The sequence below is a fragment of the Pavona decussata genome, unplaced genomic scaffold, assembly GCF_977016875.1.
Source record: "Pavona decussata unplaced genomic scaffold, jaPavDecu1.1 SCAFFOLD_214, whole genome shotgun sequence".
Classification (NCBI taxonomy): domain Eukaryota; kingdom Metazoa; phylum Cnidaria; class Anthozoa; order Scleractinia; family Agariciidae; genus Pavona; species Pavona decussata.
The window spans coordinates 1,062,555-1,076,727 of NW_028145619.1; the positions used below are offsets into that span (position 1 = coordinate 1,062,555).

General features: G+C 38.9%; 1 protein-coding gene and 1 pseudogene across 2 annotated transcripts in view; one reads left to right on the forward strand and one right to left on the reverse strand.

The window, feature by feature from the left end:
- The window catches only part of LOC146460115 (uncharacterized), a 457,503-nt gene that overhangs the window by 252,115 nt on the left and 191,215 nt on the right, over window positions 1–14,173 (forward strand). The gene's annotated exons all lie outside the window — the stretch shown is intronic.
- Window positions 1–14,173, reverse strand: part of LOC146460134 (uncharacterized) — a 32,412-nt pseudogene that overhangs the window by 3,137 nt on the left and 15,102 nt on the right. The window contains exon 3 of the transcript XR_014857695.1: window positions 8,939–9,784. The product of XR_014857695.1 is annotated as an uncharacterized LOC146460134 (transcript). The remainder of the gene's footprint in view (window positions 1–8,938; window positions 9,785–14,173) is intronic.

A 14,173-nucleotide genomic window follows, 5' to 3' on the forward strand; every position in this document is an offset into this window, starting at 1 on the left:
ACAGCTATTATGTTCGCCTTGCAAAAGACGCTTGAAAATTTTTATTTCCTTCAAAACAGTGATCAGTGAAAGTCAGAGTTCTCTCGAAATAGTGAAGCGTTGTACCGAGAACTCATCTCTATCATTTCCAAAGAATCGGCAACTGAAGAGATCAACAAGGTTAGGATCGTACCGCGGTCTTGTCTGCCCATTGCCTAAAATGCCACAGAATTTACTAATGGCCGAAGGACTCTAAGCAGCCCCTGTCCAGAGCATCACAGAAGAATTGCCTAATCATTCTATGGCGTAATTGTAACGCAGGAGGAAAATACTAAGTTCCCGCAACACAACCTCACAGTTACAGGGCGGAGCGATAACAAAAACACAGCCGTTTTATGAACTAAAGCGGCCTTTAGCCCTCAATTTAATGCACTGCTTAGCTTTCAAAGAAGCTACAATCCTAAAGAAAGGATCAAGAGACAAATAACCATGATAAGAAGCAAAACATCTTGCAACAAAAGCAAATAGCCGGGCCCCGCAATACACAAGCTACAAGATAATGTATAATTATTACACAATTCAAATCCTATCCTTACAAAGATAAAAACAGAGGCTATACTGGCACCAGACACACTGAAATGAGCCATAACAAGCCTGAACAAAAGGCCACAAACGGCATAAGAACGACAGTCACTAAACAGAAACAATAAGAGGTCATATCAAAATGACCTTTGAGATCAAAATACAAAACATGCGACAGTTAAAGTGCCCATAACGGAATTTTTTTTATTTTCTCATCTGAATCTTTACATCACGCGAAGAACATCCGCGAAAAAATTTTTTGATTTGCATGAAACGCAAATTTTTTATGAATTTTACAAATCTTTAAAATCCTATTTTATTGCGGTCCACCCGCCCCGCTGATGAGAATGCCGACGGGCTCACAATAAGGCCACGTGACATGGTCTGTGACGTACATTCAGGAACTCTCGAGTTTATGCACTCACTTGACCTTCAGTAAAGTACATTCGCGGCAGAAAGAAAATCGTCAGATTCACCGGTAGGAAGGAAAAACTTAGCTCTAAATAAGTATATTCCATGGCAGAAAACTTATCTGACACGGAAAGTGAGCAAACCGCTGAAGAAAGCAGCTAGAAAGAATTTGAAAGCGTCGAAATTTAAAATTAAGTAATACGTGTGAAGGTGATGATACACTCGAACCGTACGCGACGAGCCGATAGCAGACGAAGAATGGCTAAAAAGATATCGCAAGGAATAAGAGGAGAAGCGACGACTCGAGGAAGATTTAACGAACGCTTGGAGAATAGAGTGCGTGTTAGTGGATGGTAAAGTTCTCACCTTGCATTTTGCATACGCGCTCTTCATTATCATCTGTCAAAACTATGGCCAAGTACTCACATACATTCGAACGAATTATTTTCCATGTAGATGTACTTGTGGTAACTGTAGCCGTGATCTGCTAGCAAATATCAGCGAGTGCTACTGCTACAAGGAACTCGAAGGCAATTGGGAAGCGCTGACTAGCGACATTGTTCTCGCGGAACTACAGGAAGGACACGTGTTGAACTGTGATAATATTAATAATAGCTTGTCTCGTTCTCTGAAATTTCGGCGGTAAATTTGATTGTAGGATGGAAGTTGTTAGCTGGTCCAATGAACAGGTTAATTTCCGTTTTGTCACTGTCCCACAGTTTACGAAATCCATTGTATCTTTTAGGCGCATACGTCTTGCGAAATGTTCGAAGTCTCACAAGAGTTGGCGTCTAATGTATTTCGTGTCTGTCACCGGTGTCGGGACAAATTTGAGCCCTTTAGAAACAACGCTAACAGGCCGTCGCTAAGTTGTTTGTTTGAAAAATTCTTCATGAATTTCTCGTGTTTTTCTCTTTGTGTCTCAATCCGTTTTTTAGCCAATTTTTTTCTGCGCTCTTTGCGCTTGTTATTTGTTTTGTGCCCTTTTTTTTATTTTGAACCCCCGTTGTGGTGGTTAGGTTTTCAGAGATAATGCTGTTATACTTTTCAACATTTTTATTGTTTGCAGAATTCTGCAACACATGTGTGTACAATATTTGTTTGAGCTCGTTGAATTCTTGCTGCAGTTTATCTACCTTATCTACATCGTGGTTTACAATGTTTTCTGTGTTCGCCGAGTGCGACTGTTCTCGCATCGATCTATTTACATCAGTGGTAGCATTTGTGCTAGTATTTTTTGAGAGCTTGCTCTCAACGAAACTTCGCGGATCTCACGATCTATGAGAATATATACCAAAACAATTACGCCATATGTTATAAAACTTGCGACTGAGTTAACAGTGAGGTCAAACTATAAACCTCAGAAGGTTACAACGCTTAGAATGTCACAAGCGGGTGTGAATATTCAGTATCGAAAGCTTACCATTCGCTTTTCCCTGCTCCTCTTCGAAGGTGGCTCTTGGTCTTCGTCTTCCTTTCGCTTAGCTGTTTTAAAGGATAAACACAAACGCGATGTCATCCTCCTTCAGTTCACGTTTTAAGTCTAAACCTGAATTCATCGGCCTTGTGAAATCCTCGTCATTAAAGTGCATCGAGCACAAGGACGAGGTCTTTCCAGGCGCGCGTCCACATCTTCCTACGCTCCAGCATAAAATCGATCCATTTCTTTCGCCTCCTCAGTCTTTGCGGGCATGTGGTGCCAAAGAAAGGAATCCTGTGCATGCTTGTTCCATTAGCTTCGTCTTTGATGTTTCCACATCTCGCTGCAACACATCTTTCCGGCATTTTCGAGAAACGCGCAGAAATACCGCGACTTGTTTTCAGTGAGATCCAGAGAAAGGCTGAAGTCACGTGTTCCTGAATGTACGTCACAGCTCTTGCTAAACCGAGAGGAGACTAATGCGAATGGTGGGCCAAAATGGCGGCAAATTTGAACGTCTTATAAAATTCATAAAAAATTCGCGTTTTATGCAAATCGAAAAATTTTTTCACTGAAGTTCTTAGGGTGATGTTTAGATTCAGATAAGAAAATAAAAATTTTTCCGATATGGGCACTTTAAGCACATGGCTTTGTTCAGCCGACTATTTCGCAAATCCTTCAAATCATAAATGGCATTTAATAAGAAGAAAATCCAGCGCTAAAAGAAAATTTACAGGGAGCACCACTCATTTCATAACCCGTGAGGGCAAAACTTTTCAATTTAGGCTAAAACACGCACATGAGAGTTGCGCAAGCCTGTCAACCCCATTATTAACGCAAAAATCGAGCAAACAAACGACTCGTCCCTGAGGAATTTTTTTACTCTGTAAACACGTGGCCAGCCCAAACCAGGGTCTCTTCTGTCTCGCTCCAGGGTGCGGGAAGATGAGAGACCCTGGGAACAAGGTTGGATTTTATGTATTATCGTGTAGTGTGGTTTCCTTTAAATAAGTTGAATTTAAAGTGAAGTTGAATTTAACTTGAAGTTAAATTGAAGTGGGTGAGATAGTTTTCTCTTGTTGTAGATTTCCTTCTATATCTTATTTTGAACCTCTTTTGTTTCCTGCTATTGGCTCGGAAAAACTGTAAGCTTGCCTGTGGAAGTAACCAGAGGAAGCCAGATAAATTAATCATCATCATATCATTGACTCGCCATGCACTGTTTCAGGATCGCGATTTTTAAAAACAATCACTTGTAACACAAATTAAGAAATAGGGCTGATCTCCAGTGTAATAGCCACAGCTGACGTCACATTTTGCTCATTCTGAATGGAATCTTATCCAGTGACAGCAATCCATTACACTTCTCCCTTTTAAGTCAAAAAGTTAAACAATCGCTGTAAACAAAAGGTATATCTCGTCTCAAATTTCCAACCAAGGCTTTAAGTTTCTCATGCCTTCAGAAGTATAAACACAAGCTTTAGCCGTGGGCTCAAGTCACAGAAGGCTGTGTTCAAAATCACAGATCATGTTTTTTACTAAATTTTTTTTTTTTTTGGAAAGAAACTAAAATTCGTCACATGGTATTTTTTTTATTCTATTTAACCATCATGCAAACAAGGCAACTTTGCAGAAATGCTCTCAAACCTATTCAGTTGAGCTAAGCATCTTTAATTTGAACCGCCGCTTAACAACAAATTCCGGTTTTACTACAGCCTCTTTTCACAGCTCCTAAAAATAAAAATGCTTTTTTTAGGGAATAAAAATTAAAGTTTTGACTTGTTCGGGAAAAAAGTTTCATTCGGTGAATACTAAATGTAGGATTTTCAAAGCTCTCAAAAGACTCCGCAGTGATTCTTTGGAGTTCCTCCACACACCAAGAACAAAGGGATATGCTCACAACTAAGAAACTTCGCGGCTCAAGACCGCTCATTCCCGTCAGGGGCTTCCTGCATAAGTTCTCATCTTAAGACTGAACTTATTTGCCACACTCTCGGCATGGCAGCTGCCGAAGTGAATGCCTAAAGGAATAGAGAGAGCCTTCAGGCAACAAAATCCAACGGAGCCCACGGAGTCACTCATTTCTCAGATTTCTGAATGAAACACTTCAATCGGTGTGAAGTTGTGATGTTCATCGGTGTTCGAGGAATGGTTATTTGAAAGAATTTGTGCAGTTTGACCAAAGCTCAGCGTAAGCCCTGTGACAATGCCGCTTTCAGCATACAGGAAGCGAATATTTTACAAGTCAGATTTTGCCAAAATTATACGACTTGACAAAAACAGCTCGCGGAATGTTCCCAAATGCCCTACTTTCAAAATGGCGCCTATCAACGGACATGACGGCTAAACTTTCTATCGATCATCTTTCGGTTGAAATCGCACTTAGCCAGTTTCACTCAATCCTAACACCTAAATAAATAATTTACGTTTGAGAAACAATGAAAATAGCTTGTCATACCTTCAAATGGAGGAAATTTTGCGTCTTTGCCACTCGATCACAAGGTAGCATCGATCACAAACAAAACATGAAGCTACAGATCCGGGTTCTCAGCTCAACTGTTGGTGGACTGGACCTGCGATTTCAGTGAATTGGATCTGAGGAGTGAGTCAGTGGTCGCCAGTTCTACGGCCGGGAAAGTAAATTTTACAGTGGATTGGCGGATGAATGAAATATAAGAAAAAAATTGTTATTTTACTTACAATAGCTACTTACTACCCAGGAGCCCGTTTCTCAAAAGTCAATAAATTTAATATTCAAAGATAACAAAGATTGACCGGGACTTTCCACCGTGACATTAGCTCTGAGAAAAGTAAGAATTTTGAATAGACCAACGGAACGAAATGCAGTCAACTCTCGGCGCCTTGCGGACACTTCGCCGATTACGATACCTCGATTTTACGGACAGCAACTAAATCCCCGGCAAAAAATAAATTCGGCCAGACATTTGCCTGAAATAAATTCCCACTATTATGAACTCATACTATTAAGGACACGCGCTCCCGAGTGTGTCCGCAATAAAGGGAGTTGACTGCATTACCGGGTTGGGATACTTCCCTATATGGGGTATACGGGGACGTGCCGCTGGATAGGATATGGTTTTTGGCCCCTCTGCCCTGAACAGGGCATATAATTTCAAGTCAGTCTGTCCTGGACCCGTCCTAGACAGGGTATGGTTGCAAGACTGTCGTTGAGTATTTGGCAATCCGAAATCAGAGATGTTTGTCTGTATTTATTTTAGTGAACAATGCTTCAAGTTAATTAAGTTTCCCGCTGTTAATGCGAATTTTTGGGATTTTTTCGCCATCACTTCTAGGTGATGTATTATTTTATCTGTTGTGATTGGTGTTCGCGTTTCAATGCGTGGAACATCACGTCCGGTAAGTGACAGTGGGCCTTTACATGTAGTTACTTTTGCCAATAAATACTTCCGTAAAACAAGAGCTTGATGTTGTCCTTTGTCTTAAATAGGATCTTAAAATAGAGGGCGTTGCCCTACACAGGGTAGGTATTTTAGCGGGTTATTTTTCTCCTAAACGGGGTCAGGGTTTCAAACCCCCAGCGGCACCCCTATACCCATACACAGGTAAAGTACCCCCCGGGACTGTATTTAGCTAAAATAACGATATGATCTTTTAAAATAATTGATCTTTACTTTTTTTAAAAATCTTTTTGTTGTTGTTGTTGTTATTGTTGTTGTTGTTATAAGCACAGTCCTGCATATTTACTATTGAATTTGGACTTCTATGGTGAATAAATTTCTGTTGCTGTAGAAAGTAATTGTTTCATCCAATCAATCTGTCTGTTGATTTTAATTTTTTTTACCGGACATGGAAATGCGGGTGTTCTATAATGACGAAATTTCACTTTGCAAATATTGTAATTTGTGACATTTAATATTGATGGAAACTGAAAATTGTTATTATTGTTATTCCGCGAAATGATAATAAATTACAGCTAATAAACTTTATTAAAAACTGGGTCATTGTCATGTAATTCCGGTGTTTTGGTTGCTTTTGTTGCACACAGGGAAGACTGGGGAACGAGAACGACGACGGCAACGACAGCGCCGCAAAACAATAGGTTTAACGAGAAAAAGAATCGCTCCGCTTGCGCGCTTTAAAGTTTGGTCCATTTTTTTGCCGCCCTCTTCAAACAGCAACGTAAAATAACCAAATTCAAGGTTTTGTGGAGAACGTGAACGCATGACGGTGAATTTTTCATTTTCTTTCTTAACTTGAACGCCACTCCTTACCAAATTGGTTCCTGGGTAGTTCACCGTTTGCATAAAAGTTAAACGAGTTCAAATAATCGTGAAATAGCCTGTCAATAGACTCCCAAGTAGGCCTCAGTCATATGGTACAAAATCCACCTTGCTTGAGAGCAAGTTAAGCACTGGGACATCCGAAACAAAGCGGCTTCATCCAGTCACACTTGAATTTTCTTTCTTTAGGATGTCCGCAAGGCGGAGCTTGCTCTTCAACATGGTGGATTTTGTACCATGTGATTTATAACAGGAACGCCAGTTATAATGATAACAATATAATAATAAAATGCCGGAAAATCGTAATTGATATGCAGCAAAATAATATATCTGCAATCGAGAGGCCCGTGGCAAGGCTGAACCACTTTGGGGGCTAGCAAATTGGTTAAACAAAACTAGCTTCCTCCAACCCCCCCACCCTCGTCAATCAAAAAACAGACCGAATGGGAAGTTTAAGATGCAACAAGAACATCAAAAAACTGTAGATTTAGTAACCAAAACAATAACTTTGCACCTGCATCACACCTTTGGGTACATTTCTTTGTCGTCCTTTTCTTTTTACGCGGACTACCACGTTAACTTTTCTAATTTCACGTTTGCCGGAGTGAGTAAACAAACCACGAGAAATTCTTTCTATTTTTAAATTTGGAATCGGGTAGTTAGAATCCAACTGCAGGAGAATTTATTTTTCTGTGACTCCTGGGAGGACAGATTTGTGTGGCTTTCGTCAACGCGCGAACACTAAATTGTTTTCAACTAAGGATATCATTGAGCGGACTTGTTAAAAAACAAGCAGTTTATTTCAACCGCTCCGTTTATGGCTTGAGATTGGTTGATCTCGACCCATTTTGGTTCTTCGTTCTGATTCGCAAGGAAGAGTGCCTATGTAGCTGTTGTATATAAAAGCAAACTGTTAGCGAACTGTGTAAAGGCACTTGCAGAGTCAGAATTCAAGATTGATTGACGAACATTAATGTGTTTTAATTATATATTTTTTGGCACATTGCTTTAATAGCTTCCAAAAATTCTGCGGGGGGGGGGGGGGTGGCTCAAGCTCTACCGCTCCCCTTCTACGGGCCTGATCAATGAGTAATCGATAGGTAATCAATAAGTCATCGATGAGAAATCAATAGTATCAATGAATATGAGTAATTGATAAGTCACAAACTTTTTTGAATCGATTACCAATTGATCATTGCAAATAATCAATAACTAATCAGCTGATTACATATTGATTACCCATCGATTACTCATTGATCATCGATTAGTCACGACTGATTGTATCCTAAGTATTGAATGAAGCCATGGATAAGTGCAAAACTCACAACTGACTCAGAAAGGACTGTAAATGAAATGAAATGAAATTAACGAACCAGCGAGGAATATAGAGGACGGAAATCTTCCAGATTATAAATTATTTCGAACCTTCTGTAAAATTTGTCGGCTCGCCCCATTCAGGGTCTCCCACACAAAAAAAAGACCTCCCACTGCAGTTGGATTTTACTCATTACAATTCAATTCATGCATTCGTGTACTTTTGTTACCCACCAAGAGAAAGTGTGCTTCGTTCTATTGGAGATGATGGTAATCACCATAATTAATAATAATTAATTTGTCAGTAACAATAAAAGCAAAACCCCTTTTAGCTTTAACAATATGAACAATTATTACAGTAAAAAGAATGGATTTTAAAGTTATGCGTCTTTTCTAAGAATGATTTCAACTAAACAGTTAAAATTATTAGAAACCGAACATTTAATCATTACAAAAACACTAATTCGATGGTTTGGTTATGTTTACTTTTGAATAACGACAACGGTAACACTAAACAACAATAACGGTAATATTAAAAAATAAATTTGCTGTGCAGCAAATTCGAATGAAACAAACTTTAAAACTCTTTTCATATCATTAAACCGAAAAATATTCATACAAGTAAAAAGGCTTGGTTTTCTTTCGTCCAGAAATAATCGCACGGTGGATGTTTCTGTAGCATGTTTTAACTTTTTTTTAATTGGAAGCTTCATGCTTTTCTTACTTATTTTATCACTTTTCAAATGTGGCAAATCCTTAACTACCAAACTTTCCATTTTCCAACTTACACTCAGACACAAAAAAGAAAGGTGTGACAAACATTTTGGTAGAAAAGTGATTTAAGCTAAACACTTGTCATGTGATTTGCATAGTGTTCAAGAAGAAGCACCTTACTGCTAAGTTCCTCTTGACAAATCCAACAGATGTTCAATTGGCCAGAACTCCTAAAGTACTGCTTGCATCTGGAAGCGTTCTCTCCAGTATGGACTATTTTATGTGCCCTCAAGTTTCCTGCTTGACTAAAACACTTGCCACACTGTTTGCATTAATTTTATAAGGCTTCTCTCCCGTATGGACTCTCTCATGTAGCCTTAAAACTCCCCCTCGACTAAAACACCTGCCACACTGTTTGCATTCACAAGGCTTCTCTCCAGAATGGACTCTTTCATGTCTCCTTAAGTCTCCTTCTTGAGTAAAACACTTGCCACACTGTTTGCATTCATAAGGCCTTTCTCCAGTATGGAATCTTTCATGTTTCTTTAAGTTTCCTGCATCACTAAAACACTTGCCACACTGTTTGCATTCATAAGGCTTCTCTCCAGTATGGACTCTTTCATGTCTCCTTAAGTCTCCTCTTCGACTAAAACAGTTGCCACACTGTTCGCATTCATAAGGATTCTCTCCAGTATGGACTCTTTCATGTTTCTTTAAGTTTCTTGCATGACTAAAACACTTTCTACACTGTTTGCATTCATAAGGCTTCTCTTCAGTATGGACTCTCTTGTGTATCCTTAAAACTCCCCCGCGACTAAAAAACTTGCCACACTGTTTGCATTCATAAGGCTTCTCTCCAGAATGGACCCTTTCATGTCTCCTTAAGTCTCCTTCTTGAGTAAAACACTTGCCACACTGTTTGCATTCATAAGGCTTCTCTCCAGTATGGAATCTTTCATGTTTCTTTAAGTTTCCTGCAGCACTGAAACACTTGCCACACTGTTTGCATTTATAAGGCTTCTCTCCAGTATGGACTCTTTCATGTCTCCTTAAGTCTCCTCTTCGACTAAAACACTTGTCACATTGTTTGCATTCATAAGGCCTCTCTCCAGTATTGTCTGCTTGTCTCTTACCCATGAATAATTTTGCCATATACATACATCTTAAGCTCTGAAACGAAATAATGAAAATAATAAAATGCTTTTGAAATAAACTCAAACCCTGATAAGGACACTGTTTGGGACCAAACATCACTTAATTTTTATACATAATAATTTGGCCTATAGCCATGAATATAGTCACCATGATAAACACTGCTCCAAATTGTATTGAGAGGCTGGTAAGATTTGGTAAGATACTGGAACGTTGTTTGAAGGGAAGATGCTCAGACATGTAGTAATAATAATGTTACAAAGAAAATAATCTCCCACTTTTGTTAACACTCCATTACTTTCAGGTTCTGATATCTCATCCTATTAAATTGCTCCAGTTTAACCTTTCCTTGTTTCGAATTTTAAACCACATATATTTGAAGTCAAATGTATGTTACAAATACTGTGAATGATCTAATAGACACCCGGGGCATCTATTCAATTTTAGGGGTCTAAGGGGAAGGGGGGGGGGGGGTTAATAGATAGGAGGCATTTATTCTCATAATAAGACTAATATCCTTTAATAAGCAAAAATATCAAGTAAGTTTAAAAATAGCAGACTATCCAATCCAGTCCACCAACTTGTACACCTCGGCTGTCTGGAGATCCATATCGTTCTTTCAAATCTTAACGTTGATGTCAGAATCCGCGTTCAATGTCATTGTCTTGTCATCGTTTGCCTCTTTGATGTCTGAGTCAGTATAACTTGCAAAAGGTTTAGGAGGTTTGGCTCATTCAGCACGGAGAGATGTGCCCCTAACTGCTCCGCTCTTGCTTCACACGGTTGACCTTTCTTGAAAGACCCTTGAAGCAATAAATTTCTGAATCGTCAGAACCATCCACTGTGAGATTTAACGCACATGACTTGTACGGGGAATGGCTGGTTTGTTTTGAGCTATACCTTCAACTAATGTTGCAAGCTACCAAATTCTATGAAATCTGCCAACAGCATAACCCTTTCTTTTAATGTTTCTTCTGTCAATTTGCTCATTACTCTGAGATAATTTTCACTTTGTTTGCCATTGAGTATTCCCGTGCTTTAAAAGTGTAAAACCTACAAGCCTAAAGTATCATTTTACAAGTTTGTAACATGTTTGCTAATGTCTCAAGACTAAGTATCAGGCCTGAATTAAGAGTAGTAAAACATCTATGCAAATACACACATAATATGCTCATTTTTTGAAAAAATATTTAAAGCTAACATAAAGTTGACAAATCACTAAGGTAAGCAAAAAATAATAATAAATCTTTTCACCGACCAAGGTCAGTCCACATTGGGAAATCAGTGCCCTCAGCCTTGAACCTCATTGTCCTCACTGTTTAGCCTTGGCTGAACACTCTTTTCCATGCACTATTATTCTACAATGCTGACATGAGGCCATACTAATTTGTTGCTCAATGCTTCAAGTTCTCCATGCAAAGTTGAAATATTTGAGCTCCTTATTCTACAAACACCCTCTAAACAGGTCAAAATCACACCCCAAATGCCAATTTCTTCAATTAAACTGGCCCACAACTAAAAAACAGTGTGAGATAAGCATAAGCATAATGACAGCAACTTGTCATCACTGCACATGAATGTAACATGATACTTGAGCTTAGGTATGTACTTATCTTGCAAGTACAACTCAAGCATCATATAATTTTTTTGATAACAGGTATTAACAGAGAAATACCACTTCTTTTTAGCATCACATTGCCAAACAACATACTTCTTAATGGCAACATTAAAATATTCATTCAGTTTGATTAGCAATACAGTCAAACCTCAATTATCCAGACCTCATTTATACAGACTTTTTGATTGCCTGGACTTGCTTCTCTGGTCCTGTGTTTTTCATGAATATTAATAAGATGTGATCTTGAAAAATTGAAGAAATGAAAAATTCAACAATTCTTCCAAATGTATGTTTAAACTCCAGGGCTGAGTTGCTCGAAGCATGGTTAGTGCTAACCATTGGTTAAGAGGTATTAAAACCTATAGGTTGTCATGGTATTTAACCCGGGTTAGCGCTAACCATGCTTTGAGCAACTGGGCCCAGGATTTAATCTGTTTCGCTTTGGCTTATGTAGACACGTGAACAATCGATTGTAAACTCAAATCACAGCCATGTCTATGAAACGAAAGCAGTCCGTTCTCTCGATAAAGGCTGAATGGAGTGGTTCATGGTTCTGCGCATGTCCCCAATCAAAATACTCTTTTGCCTTTGCTTGCTATGACCCAAGCCTGGTTAACTAAATTCGTTGTTTATGAACCATTCAGAAAGGAATAGCTAACTTGGGTGGCAATTTTTTCATATGATTGCATTATTTTGCATGAAAACAACTGTAAATACATCAACCATGGAATAAATTCTTTGGGTCGACACTAAATTCAATATCAACAATATGGGTAGTCTGAAATGTCAGCCGTCTCCTCTCCCTAACCCACAGGGGGCGCGGGAGAGAGAGACGTCTGAATTCCGAGCGTTATAATGTCGTCCGTTGACGTCACGTACTTTTGGGAATATGGTAGGTAGTTTTTGATTGGTTCTTCCCTAATTGAAATAGGTAACCATTTCTTATTTGTCGAACTTGCGAAAACAGATATTTCATTTCGGCGGCAAATATAAAGTGTTGACAGGCCAGACACAACTCGTAAGTTCCTGGTGTGAAAAGTGACTTCTCGTTTAACGTGGTTTCGCTCTCGCGAGTATATCTCTTAAAGATTTTCCTTTTTGGTATGAGATAAGTGGGAGGCTCTTTCAATATTTCTCGAGCCAGGTGTTAAGTTGTGAAGATGGGAAAAATTTTATTTCGCACTTTCTCGTTTTGTTGTAAAGCCGACTTCCGTTCAGTGAATTTAATCTCAGAGGTTATTTTTTTCAATGAGATTGTGTTGATAGCCTCTTGCCTGAAGGCGCGTTTTGAAGTTGGTGGTATTGCAATAGAATAATTTCACTGAGTAGTTGGTTCTCAGAAGTCTCAGCGATTCTACAATCATGCAGGAATCCTTGACATTCGCACGCACTTTAAACCTACAGAGACTTTCCAGTACACATTTTTCTTCCTGCCACCCACCGGGGTCAGAAAAGGAATAATAAAAAATGAAGCCCTGAGACTTCTTTGAAACACCTCCTCTGCAAAATCATTCTATTACAACATCATCCACTTCAAAATGCACTTTTGGGCTAGAGGCTACCCTCACAATCTCATTGAAAAAATAACCTCTGATTTTCGCTGACTGGAGGTCGGCTTTACAACAAAACGATAAAGTGCGAAACAAAATTCTTTCTTTTGTCACAACTTACCACCCGGCGTTGCCTAACCTCAAAAACATCTTGAGGAGCAAATGACTTTTAATTCAAAACCAACCATTGCTTCGAGAAATATTCTGAAGGACCTACTCTTATTTCATACAAAAAAAACAACAGTCAAAAAAAGCAAAACCATAACGAGAAGTCACTTTTCATACCACCATACCATGTTAATATGAGTAGTGTCTGGCCTGTCAACACTTAATTTACTAGTGACATTTATCGGAACATTTTTCAATTCATCTTCAGTGGAAAATGAAGTGCGATCCCGTACATACATTCTTGATGCTTTATCTTCAAATTTTACGGCTTACAAAACGCACACAACCTCCTATATTATGCATGCTGCAATGCTTCCATGCGCTTCCATGACTCGTGGCCGCCATTTGGTTTCAAAGGTTTTTATTTATGCAAATTTGCATAAATTACTGTGTGACGTCAACGGACGACATTATAACGCTCGGAATTCAGACGTCTCTCAAAAAGGAACAGATTAAACACTTGAGTTTGGAATCAGCAAGCAGCAGATCTCGGACGAATGATGGACTTTGCTTAATGCGCTCATGTTGTCGTTGGTCAGACAAAGGGAAGGTTTGGAAGACAGGCTGGTGTCAGACACAACTTATGTCTATTCATTGAGGTCTGAATGGTTTTATTCATCGAGCAATTAAAAATGTTAACTATTGGTGAAACACGTCCAAACTGTGATGTAAATGAGGCACAGGAGGATGGGCAAGGGACAAGACAGATTTAGCGGGGGATATTAAACAACAAACTTCAGCACAAGTAGCAAAGAAGGAGACATCAGGAAGCCACAGAGTACCACTTCGAATCAACTATCCACCCAGACCTAGTATAGCTTCGTGACGTTTTGCTAGTCATGTATTTCTAGTAAATACATCATAACATACAGGCTGTACATACATGCAATTCTGATCTGTATTCACAATTAAATTCTGTTTTCTTTATTTCCTTGTTCACATTACTTTGTCATTAATTAATATTCATATTTTGGATTATCCCAACTCTCTCTATTATCCAGAT